The sequence below is a fragment of the Canis lupus genome, unplaced genomic scaffold (assembly GCF_011100685.1).
Source record: "Canis lupus familiaris isolate Mischka breed German Shepherd unplaced genomic scaffold, alternate assembly UU_Cfam_GSD_1.0 chrUn_S1694H1888, whole genome shotgun sequence".
Lineage (NCBI taxonomy): Eukaryota > Metazoa > Chordata > Mammalia > Carnivora > Canidae > Canis > Canis lupus.
In genome coordinates this window covers 59022-70894 of record NW_023330542.1, presented here as the reverse complement: position 1 = coordinate 70894, position 11873 = coordinate 59022, and the positions used below count along the sequence as shown (strand labels likewise).

The window sequence follows — 11873 nt, the reverse complement described above, 5'->3', positions numbered from 1 at the left end:
GTCCACTGTGCTTCCCTCCCATGATTCTACTGACCCTCATGACACCATTGAGAGTCATTTCTGTCTCCTGCTTCAACGTTGAGGAAACCAAAACTGAGAAAAGTTAGGTGATTTTCACAAGATCACATGGCTAATGACTGGCAGGACCAGGATTCTGTCCCAGGTGGATCTTACTCACTTCTAATCCAGGCTTTTCACTGTGATGGTGTGAACACGTAGGTACACGCACACGCAGGCACACACCCGTGCATACACACATGCATTTGCATACACGCATACACACAGGATCTGCCAGCATGGCAGGGACAGAAGCAGAGACATATAGAGGTTTCTGTGGGTTTTCATTCAAAGCAGACACATCAGGGCGTTAAGACAGGAGGGGTTGGGGGGGGGGAGTTGCTAGACTCCAAGAAGGCTATGTGAGGAACAGGCAGCTATAAGAATGAAGTGGCACTGTTGGTGGCAATGTCCTGGGCCTTGTGGGGAGACTGGGAGGCACTGCCAGTCATCACCTGTCACAGGATCATGTGGATGGCAGGAGGCTGTCCCCTCCTGCCCAGGTCTTGTCTCGCAGGCTGGAGGCAGAGCCCAAGACTGGGATTGGAGGGCTGGCCCCTGATTCTGTTCCACTATGAGATCCATTATAATCTCTCCCATCCCCATAAATAACACCAAACCACTAACAACATCTTTTTCAGAATTGCACACTATTTACGGGAGGCATCCCAAAATCTACTGTGAATCATGAATATTTCTTCTATCTGAATTATTACATTGGTCACCTGTACTAGATATATTCTTAAACTACTGATGGATATTAGTTCCAAACTTTGACTATGCCCTCCCCTACATTGCATGTCATTCTGTTGTCCTATCATGATGGGGACACTCAAATCCCACCTCTTGTGTTATGCATCACGTGACATATCACTCAAATGAGATTATAGCAACTTACTTTACGTTATGGCTTGGGTCCTATATTTGTTTACCTCCATTGATTCATATAGGGCTATGCAGAGTGAGTAGTTAATGGTCTTAAAATCCTATTACTAGCAGTAGCATTGACTTTTCAAGTCACAAATACCTATTCCTGATGAATGAGTTCACTCCCATAGGAGACCACTATCTGAAACACGTTCAGTGAGGTGTGTTGGCCACATTGTGCTAAGAGATCTTCCCCTGTTTCACCTGGGTATGACTTTTGTTGTCTTCTGTTGGGAGAAGTCATCAAGAGGATGTGACTGCTGTTTGACCCATGAGCTACATGGACCTTGATAATTAAAGACTTCTTGCCCCTTCCCCGTCCTTGACATGTGGATTCTAGTTCCTTCCATGCTCCCAGAGGCTGCTCTAAGGACACAGCCTTGAGATGGGGATGTGGCATTGAGACCACTTAGATATATGACTGAGCCCAGTGAAGATTTGGAGGGAAGGTATGGAGATTTATCTGTCTTGCATCTGCCCAGTTCTAGCCTCTTAAGTTTCCTTGTTCATCAAACCTGCTGTCTACAAATCTGTAGTGGCCTGAGGCTTTCTTTGCTCTCTCCTTGCCCTATGTCGATAGAAGCTAGTTTCAGATTATACCAGGGAAGCTCCTGAGCAGCTTGGAGCCAACATTCATGCTGTCCCAGTGGACTTGGTAATGCAGAAGTGATCAGGACATGGATTCCTGCTCCTGATTTGTGGGATGATGGGGTTGAGATGCCATCTGATCCATGCCTCTGCCTCTATGCAGGGCAACGCCCAAACCGTCAACTGACCTGACTTAGATGTAGGCAGTGAGTCAGCAGCATAGTTGTACTATGAAGACAAGATTTTAAGCTTTAGCTGAAAATCTCACGGCTTTATTAACAGTCCAATATATAAACATTTGACGAGCGAAGCATTGGCTTTCTGAGGTTTTCCATTTGTCAAAGTGTCTGTTGCACCTGTCTTCTTTTTGTCAAGCAGAGTACCATGCCCAGGTTACCAACCCCAGGAGAACACTCTAAATACTGCTGCCCACTTCATCTCAGTATCAGACTCGCCAAAGAAAACACAATGCAGTCAAGCACTAGGTGGAATACCATTTCACTCATGTAGAGAGGATACGGAGTAAGACTGGTGTCCACAGTTGGCATTGACACCCCTCCCCATAGCCAGCACCACTCCTCTCATGTTGTAGTGGAGAAACCTTGTCTCCCCACTCAGAGCACAGATGTAGCAATGGAGGTGGTCAGGTGCCAGCTTCTTTATCTGAGTGGCCCTCAAAAGACTGCATCCAGGGGCAGCCTGGGTGGCTCAGCAGTTTAGCGCCACCTTCAGACCCCAGGGCATGATCTTGGAGACCTGGGATTGGGTCCCACAGGGACTCCCTGCATGGAGCCTGCTTCTCCCTCTGCCTGTGTCTCTGCCTCTGTGTGTGTGTGTGTGTGTGTCTCATGAATAAATAAATAAATAAAATCTTTAAAAAAAAGACTGCATCCACAAAACCTCTTTTCCCAGCACCATCGTCAACTTTTCATTTTCTCATGGAATGAAGGAAGCATCACTGAGATCTAACAGAAACAATGCAGACTGAGAAACTAGGTTTTCTCCGTTTTTTCCGTGCTTCTAAGTCAGCACCAAGCAAATTTGCAATCTTTATTTTTTCCATCTTTACAAACCCTTTAAATTATATTAAATTAAATTATAAATGAGGAAGCAATATTCTTAGAGTCTAGGCGAAAATTCAGTTACTATTTTAAATAACATATTTTAAAGTTACATTTTTCTGAGTCTTGCTACTAATTTTTTCATATGTACCTCATATTTATCTCAACTATGCTGGGCTCTCCCATTACTTCTGAATTATTACAGTGTAATAATTCATTTCTTTTCTTTCTTTTCTTTCATTTTTATTTTTTTTAACTTTTTTGACTCAAAGTCATAGAATGTTTATGTTATGTTATGAATGGTACATTCATTTAAGCTTAATTCATCTGCCCCATAAATATATTTGAGAGTTAATGAGTCACCCAAATCTTTATGCTAATTTGCATTCTCAAGAACAAATCATAAGTGACCATTTGCACATCACCTGGTGAATTTTGTAACAACAATGAGTTTTGTGAGCTAATTTTTGAAATGTATTATGAACTTGAGAGCTACCTCCTAAAAAATGAATTCAGTTTCTTCTTTATGAGCAAGGTAGAATCATTTTTCCAAATTAATTTCAACGGTAACTATAAATATTTTTTTTCTTTCTTCTCTTTTTCTTTCCCTTTTTTAAAAAGATTTTGTCTTTGTTATTCATTTATTTATTTATTTAGTGGGAGATATATAGAGAGAGCGCAGCGCATAAGCAGAAGGAGAAGGGGCAGAGGGAGTAGGAGAAGCAGATTCCCTCTTGAGCAGGGAACCCGATGTGGGGCTTGATCCCAGGACCCTGGGATTCTGACCTGGGCCAAAGACAGAGTTTAACTGACTGAGCCACCCGAGTGCCCTTATTTCTCTTTTTCAAGAATTCATCATTTGCAACTTTTCCAAATCTTTTACAGGAATGTTTATTTACTGTTAATTTGCATGAACCATGTGTTTATTAAGGACACCGGTCCTAAAAAAAAAAAAAAAAAAAAAAGGACACTGGTCCTATAACTGTCATTTGTGATCTATTTTCCCAAGTTATTTATTGAACTTTATCTTTTTTTAGAGCAGTTTTAGGTTCACAGAAAAACTTAGAGGACGGTACAGAGATTTCTCATGTACCCTTTGTGCCCATCTATGCATAACTTCCCCACTATCAACTTTCCCCACAAGAGTGGTACGTTTGTTACAATCCATGAACTTATATTGACACCTTCTTGTCATCTAAATTCCATAGTTTACATTACGGTTTACTCTTGGAATACATACTATAGGTTTGGACAAATGTATGATATCTATCCATAATTATGGTATTATAGGGAGTATTTTCACTGCCCTGAAAATCCTTGGTGTTCTGCCGATCACATCTCTCCTATCCTATCCTTCAACAACACTCTGATCTCAAAAGATAAAAAGAAACACTGACCTTTCACTGTCTCCACAGTTTTGTCTTTTCCCTATGTCATATAGCTGGCATCATACAGCATATAGCTGTTTCAGATTGTCTTCCTTCATTTAGTGATACATATTTATAGTTCCTTCATGTCTTTCCATTGCTTGACAACTTTCTTTTATAGTGCCAGATAACATTTCATTGTCTGGATATATCACAGTTCATTTATTCATTTACTGCCTGAAGGACATGGTGGTTGTGTCTAAGATTTGGCAATTGTGAAGAAAGCTGCTCTAAATATCTGTGTGCAGGTTTTTGCATCTACACAAGTTTTCAACTCCTTTGGTTAAATACTATAAAATTGGTTGATCATATGATAAGAGTACATTTACTTTTTTATAAGGAACCACTAAACCATCTTCCAAAATGGCTGTACCATCTTGCATTCGTACCAGCAATAAATGAGAGTTCCTGTTGCTGCATCTCTTTATCTGTATTTGGTGTTGCCAGTGTACCAGATTTTGGGCATTCTAATAGGTGTACAGTGGTATCCCATTGTTTTAATTTGTATTCCCCTGATGACATATGATGTGGAGTATCTTTTCACATGCTTATTAGTTATGTATACCTTCATTGGTGAGGTGTTTGGTAAGGTCTATTGTCCTTTTTTTTTTTTTAAGCTAAGTTGTTTGCTGTCTTATTGTTGAGTTTTAAGAGTTATTTATATGTTTTGAATAATAGTCCTTCATCATATGTGTCTTTTTCAAGTATTTTCTCATAGTCTGTGATTTGTTTTATCACTTTCTTAACTTTGTCTTTTGCAGAGCAAAAGCTTTTAATTTAATCAAGGCTAGCTTATCACTTATTTTTTTCCTGTATTGTAGCTTTAGTGTTGTTTCTAAAAAGTCATCACCTTAGGATGACTGGATGGCTCAGTTGTTGAGTGTCTGCCTTTGGCTCAGGGCATGGTCTCGGGGTCCTGGGATGGAGTCCCACATTGGGCTTCCCCCCAGGAGCCTGCTTCTCCCTCTGCCTATGTCTCTGCCTCTCTTTCTGTGCTTCTCATGAATAAAATAAAATCTTTTTAATATAAATAAAAAATAAAATAAAATAAAAAGTAATCACCAAACCCGGGTTAGTTTAGGTCTTCTTCAATAGTTATCTTCCAGGAGTTTTATAATGCTTGATTTTACATTTAGGTCTGTAATCCATTCTGAGCTAATTTTTATGAAAGCTATAAGGTTTGTGTCTAGATTGATTTTTTTCTTTTTGCTTGTAGATACCCCCTTTTTCCAGCATTACTTGTTGAAAAGACCACTTTTGTTTCATTATATTACTTTTGCTCTTTTGTCAAAGCTCAATTGACTATATTTCTGGGTGTCTGTTCTGTTCTATTGATCTATTATCCACTATTTTCTTAATGTCAAATAGTCATGATTATGTAGCTTTATAGTAAGTCTTAAAGTTGGGTAGTGTCAGTCCTACAACTTTATTTTTTTCCTTTGATACTGTGTTGGCTATTCAGGATCTTTTGCCTTACCATATGAATTTTATAATCGGTTTCTTGATAACCAAAAAATAATTTGCTGGGATTTTGACTGAGAACACATTGAATCTATAGACCAAGTTGAGAAGAACTGACATCTTGACAATATTGATTCTTCTGATCCATGAACATGGAATACCATTCCATTTATTTAGTTCTGTTTGATTTTGTTCATCAGAGTTTTGTAGTTTTCCTCATATTTATCTTACACATATTTTGTCAGATTTATACCTAAGTATTTTATTGTGGAGTGGTGCTAATGTAAATGGTATTGCATTTTTAATTTCAAATTCTACTTGTTCACTGGTATATGGGAAAATGATAGATTCTTATGTATTAATCTTTGTATCCTTCAGTCTTGCTATAATTCCTTATTAGAGCCAGGAGGTTTTTTGTTAATTTTTTTCAGATTTTCTACGTAGATTATCATATAATCTGCAAACAAAATAGTTTATTTCTTCCTTCCCAATCTGTATACTCTTAATTATCCTATTGTATTAACCAGAACTTCTAGTACTATGTTGAAAAGGAGTAGTGAGAGGGGACATCCTTGCCTTAAACCTGATCTTAGAGAAAAAGATTTGAATTTCTCATGACGTTATTTTTACTGCCTTCCATATTTTGAAATGGTGGTAATAATTCAAAATTATTCATTTATTACCAAGTATTAAAAGATTTTTAAAATTTTATTTGAGTATGGTTGACACACAATGTTACATTAGTTTTATGTTAAAATATCCATACTACCTAAAGCAGTCTACAGATTGAGTGCAATCCCTATCGAAACACCAACAACAGTCTTCACAAAACTAGAACAAATAATTATAAGATTTTTAGGGAACCACAAAAGCCCTGAATACCCAAGGCAATCTTGAGAAAGAAAAACAAAGCTGGAAGTATTACAATTCCAGATTTCAAGATATACTGCAAAGTTGTAGTAATCAAAACAGTATGAGACTGGCACAAAAACAGACACATAGATACATGGAATAGAATAGAGAGCCTAGAATTAAACCCTAGCTTATACGATCAATTATTCTTTGACAAAGGAGGCAAGAATGTACAATATGGAAAAAAGACAGTCTTTTCAATAAATAGTGCTGGGAAAACTGAATAGCTACATATAAAAGGATGAAATTGGACCACTTTCTAACACCATACACAAAAATAAACTCAAAACAGACTAAAGACAGAGGCATCTGGGTGGCTCAGTCCGTTAAGCATCCGACTCATGGTGTCTGCTTGGGTTCTGATCTGAGTGGTGATTATCAAGCCCCGTGTCAGGCTCTGCACTGAGTGTGAAATCTGATGAAGTTTCCCTCTCCTTCTCCCTCTAACCTTCTCCTCTCTGCACTCGTGTGCTCTCTCTCTCTCTAAAACAAATAATTTTTAAACATGAACTAAGGACATAAATGTGAGACCAGAAAACATACAAATCCTAGAAGATAACACAGATAATAATTTCTCTGACATTGACCATAGCAACATTTTTCTAGATGCATCTCCTAAGGCAAGGGAAACAAAAGCAAAATACTATTGGGACTACATCAAGCTTTTGCACAAAAAGAGAAACAATTAACAAAATAAAAAAGCAATCTACTGAATGAAAGAACATATATGAGAGAAGAAACGATGTTTCTGATAAGGGGTTAATATCCAAAATATCTAAGAAATTTGTACAACTCAACATTAGAAAAAAAACAGTTTGATTTAAAAATGGGCAGAGAACATGAATAGACACTTTTCTAAAGAAGGCATACAGTTGGCCAACAGACACAAGAAAACATCATTATCAGAGAGACCTGCCCATGCTCTCTCTCTCTCTGTCTTTCCAATTAGTAAATAAAGTCTTTCAAAAAAGTAAAAGTGAAAACAAAGAATTAGGGAAGATTGCAAACATAGAAAAGCATTAAAAATGTCCCTCCTGTAGTTGACCCTGTTCTCTGTCTATTGATGCCTCTGAAGCCACCAGGAGAGAACAGAGGAGAAAACAATGGTGACAAAAACAGGAAATGAAATCACTCTATGCCAAGTTACTGAACAGATTCTGTTTTATTGTTTCAATTCAACAGAATGCAATAATAGAAGTTGCAGAGGGACATGAGGTCTATGCTTTGGGATTCCCAGGGCAGCCACTGATAGGTGGAATGAGGTCAGGATATGAATTGTAGAGAAACATTTTCGGCTTCTGGAAACCACTGTTGAGGGATCCTCTGGCCAGAGCTCAAAGGTTTACTCAGATCTCTCCACCATTCAGGGAGGTCAGGAGAAGAGGGGGTCAGGGTTGACTTCAGCAGCAGCCTCCAGATGACTGACTGCTGCCCCCTCCACAGCAGCCCGAGCCCCCCGAGGGCTGACTGCAACAACCAGAGCCCCCCGAGGGCTGGCTGCAGCAGCCTGAGCTCTGGTGTCTCTGGCGGTGGGACCTGTGTCGCCTGTGGTGGCTCAGGCAGCAGCCACCACCCCCGGAGCTGGAACCACAGCAGCCGCCACCCCCAGAGCTGGAGCCACAGCAGCCCCCAGAGCTGACACTGCAGCAAGAAGAGACTGTGGGGCACTTTGGAGGACACTTGGGGGGGCACTTGGGGGCGGGGCACTTGGGAGGGGGCTGGCACTGCTGCTGGTTCTGCTGGCAGGACATCTCAGTGGGCAGGGTCAGGACCTGAGGGAGAGTCACACAGTGAGTCAGACCCAGGACACAGAGCCCCCCCTGCCCCACCCCTTCCTGCTCTCAGTATCATTTCTAGTGCCTTTATTTGATGAACTGTTTAAATGGAGTCCTTGATAATTCCACCCTGGAAGTTTCATTATTTCTAATACTTAGGCATATTCTCTCCCACTATGTCCTTTGCGTCTCACAATTTCTATTTTAAGGTAGGCAGGGATTATTCTGTCTTTCAAAAGAAGGAGATGGAGGCAAAACCAGTATGAAACAAAATCTATCATGATTAATTATCTGGTAATTGAAGGTGGTAATTTTTTCTATCTTGTCAACCAGAACTCTCAAACTGGCCAGCCTGGAAACCAGATCAGAATGTAAGTATTCTCTCAAAGAAAGAAAATTAGGAACTGTTACTTCCTAGATCATTTTGTTCTAGGACATGTAGATAGAAATAGATGGTCTGGTAGGCTGGCTGTTCCCACATGCATACTTTCTTACTGCGGCAGCTCAAGAATGGTATGTTTGTGCAGGTAGGGGATCCGAGTTCGGACACCCCAGCTGCAGTGTGATACCCTGCCATTTCTAGCACACCTGAAGCCTCATCCTGTATCTTAGCACAGTGATTCTGATCTTGGTGTCTCTGACTTCCTCAACAGACACCCAATTCCATTTCAGATCCATAGATATGTGGGATTCAGAGCTACCCAAAGCATCCTCAGATTAATTCTTTCTCTGTTGGTTGAGAATTACCGGCTCATCTTGGCAAAGATGGTCACAATTTATGATTTTACTCTCAAATGTAACATCTTGTTAAAGCTGTTCTAGCAGAGCCTGATGGCCAGTGCTTCTATTCCCTCTGACCTGAGAACCTTGACAGCTAGAGCTCAGTTTGGTACAACACAGAGGCACTGCTGTCCACTCTTCTCTCAGGGACTCAGCAGTGTACTCTCCCATCCATGTTTTCCTTTAGTCTTCACGAGGCCTCTCTCCCCCTCCCCACATGGCCTCCAGCCCCCAAGACCCTCTCTCACTTGCCCCTCTGCTCTGGTCTAAGCTCCCTCCCAAGAGATACTTACCAGTGCAGTAAGTCTGTAAGCACCTCAGGAGAGGAGTGTATGGAGCCACTCTGACCCTGAGGCCCTTTTATCCTGGCTTTAGGCTCTGTCCCAGCCTGTGAGACAGGACCTGAGCATGACAGTACTGCCTCATGCCACCCACATGGTCCTGTGACCTGTGACTGGTAGTGACTGGCAGCCGCTTCCTGCCTCCCTCTATGGGAACCCAAGGTAGCTGCTCCCCACTTGGAATAGAACTACTTAGAAAATGTGGCAGGGGAGAAAAACTGCAAACTTCCCCCACCTTACTCTCCCGCTGTTCCTATAAGATACCTTCCTGGCTCAGTTTTGGAGCGTGAGTTCCCAATGTCTCTTTTCTTGCCCCTCAAATCTTAATTCAATGTTTTAATCTGGTTTAAACCAAGTTTCATAGAATCCTCCAATTCTTTATCATCTTATACGTGAGTGTGTGTGTGCACACATGTATGTGTGCTAGAGCAACCAAGAAACTGCTTGAGGAATCAGACCCTGGTTCTGCCACCTATTACCTGCGTGGCCTTCTGAAAATACCTCATCCTTCTTGTCCTCAGTTTTGTCCATCTACAATAAGATAATATAAAAATAACTTTTGGGGGCATGTGTGAGAGAACCAATGAGCTAATGCAAAGAAAATTTCTGGTAGAGAGTTTGTAACATGCCATATTTTTAAACAAATGCCAACACATTTTTTTTTTAATTATAACTGTTTTCTAAGGAGAGTGAATCTGGTTAGAAAATATAAGACTTTTCTCTTTTGTTGAAATTGTTGGTAGGTTTTAGGAAGATAGTATGAAACAGGAATGAAGTTTTATAGATAAGGGAGAGAGAAAAGATCTGGTCTACCAGTGAGACTGAGAATTCAGAATTTCCAGGGGTCCTGTGGGAAGGCTGAAGTGAAGTCCACAGATGAGAAAGAGGAAAGGCAGCAAGGAAACAGTGAGACTGTGTAAGGCTGGGCATTGCCCAGCATAAAGCAGCCAATGGAAAGATACCCGTAGTGGAGTGGAGGCCAAAGTATGTTTAAGAACAGGCATAATTAAGACAACACATGATTTTTTGCCTCTTTCTGTTTTCTAAGCTTCTCCCAACTCCTAGTCTCTAAGGCCTTAATTCAGTTATATGAACACAGACTTTTCTTGAAAGTAGTACTGGTATTTTCACATTTTTAGGGGATAAAGGAAAGAGTCAGAGTTCACATCTGGGTTGATAGTAGTCAGAAAAAGAGCCCTATCTATGACGGTGCAAGGTTATTAAATAACTAAACCACTTATCAGATGAAAAAGAATCAGAGCCAGAGAGACTGTGTGAGGGAAGTCTACTGCCTCCAGGCATGGGAAGAACTCTGGGATTTTCCCAGATCCTCAATGGATGTTAATTCCATAACACCCAGGTCACTTGGTGTGGTATGAACCCTACTAGTATGTGGTTGAGGCATGTGTGTGTGCGCGCGCGCACCTGTGTGTGTACATGTGTGTGTCTATATGTACTTCTACTTAGAGATATTACAGAGACTATGAGAGAGACCACATATGTGACTATGTGTATGTGGGTGTGGGTGTGCACAAATACACATCTGTATATCTTACCATGTTTCTTTTAGCCTCTAGTAGCCCCTGGTGTCCAGCCTTCCCTGAATTGTTCTGCCTCTTGCCTATCATATTTCCTCTTTGTTCTGCTCCTCCTTGGCTTTCAATTCCTCATTGATTGCTATTTGTTGGATTCTAGCCCTCTCCATCAAGAGTATTTACCCCAGATCATTAAGGATGTTTCTTCTTTGGGGTCCCTGTGTCCACGATGGGCTCCAGTCTCTACTGACTGATGGTTGAAGCCTTTTGCGGTAGTATCCTTACTACATCTCCAGTTTAGGCTTTGCTACCCTCTTTTTAGCAAAGTTCTTTTTAAGCTAACATGGCCTATTTTCTCTACTTTGAATTTATTCTCCCTGTTAACCCTCCATGCTTTGTTCCATGATCTATGTACTTCTAAAACTGTGCTGTTTAAATGTAACTTGCTGTGGTATCCTGTGTGAGTCTTCTCTCAAATACACTTATAACAAACTCTCCTTGAAAATGAATGGAAAATATCAGAGAGGGAGACAGAACACGAGAGACTCCTAACTCTGGGAAACGAACAAGGGGTGGTGGAAGGGGTAGGTGGGCAGGGGATGGGGTGTGACTGGGGTAACGGGCACTGAGGGGGGCACTTGATGGGATGAGCACTGGGTGTTATGCTATATGTTGGCAAATCGAACTCCAATAAAAAATTATACAAAAAAAAAACCCAAACAAACTCTCTTGAATCCCAGCTTGGGTCTTATATTTCTATATTCCTCATCAGCTCTAATACGGGCACTATGCATTCCATGGATACTGAGTTCAAAAATCCATTCATTAATACTAGCACTAACTTTACTTTGATTGTGACTTAAGCCGTTATCATCAGGATTCTCACTGAGATATTCACATTACTGTGTCCTAGCCTTATCACCTTGCAGAAATCTGCCAGCAAATTATCTGGGTGTGGGTCATATCGTTTCAAAGAATGTATTTAATGTGAGTGTGATTAAGATATTAA

The 11873-nt window shown here is 40.7% G+C and overlaps 1 long non-coding RNA gene across 1 annotated transcript; it reads right to left on the bottom strand.

The window, feature by feature from the left end:
* Window positions 1-7576: 7576 nt before the first annotated feature.
* On the bottom strand, window positions 7577-9388 carry LOC119878527. Its single transcript, XR_005386971.1, has 2 exons — window positions 9282-9388; window positions 7577-8205 (listed from the first exon to the last, which is right to left on the bottom strand). It is a non-coding gene; the product is annotated as an uncharacterized LOC119878527 (long non-coding RNA).
* Between the last annotated feature and the right edge of the window lie 2485 nt (window positions 9389-11873).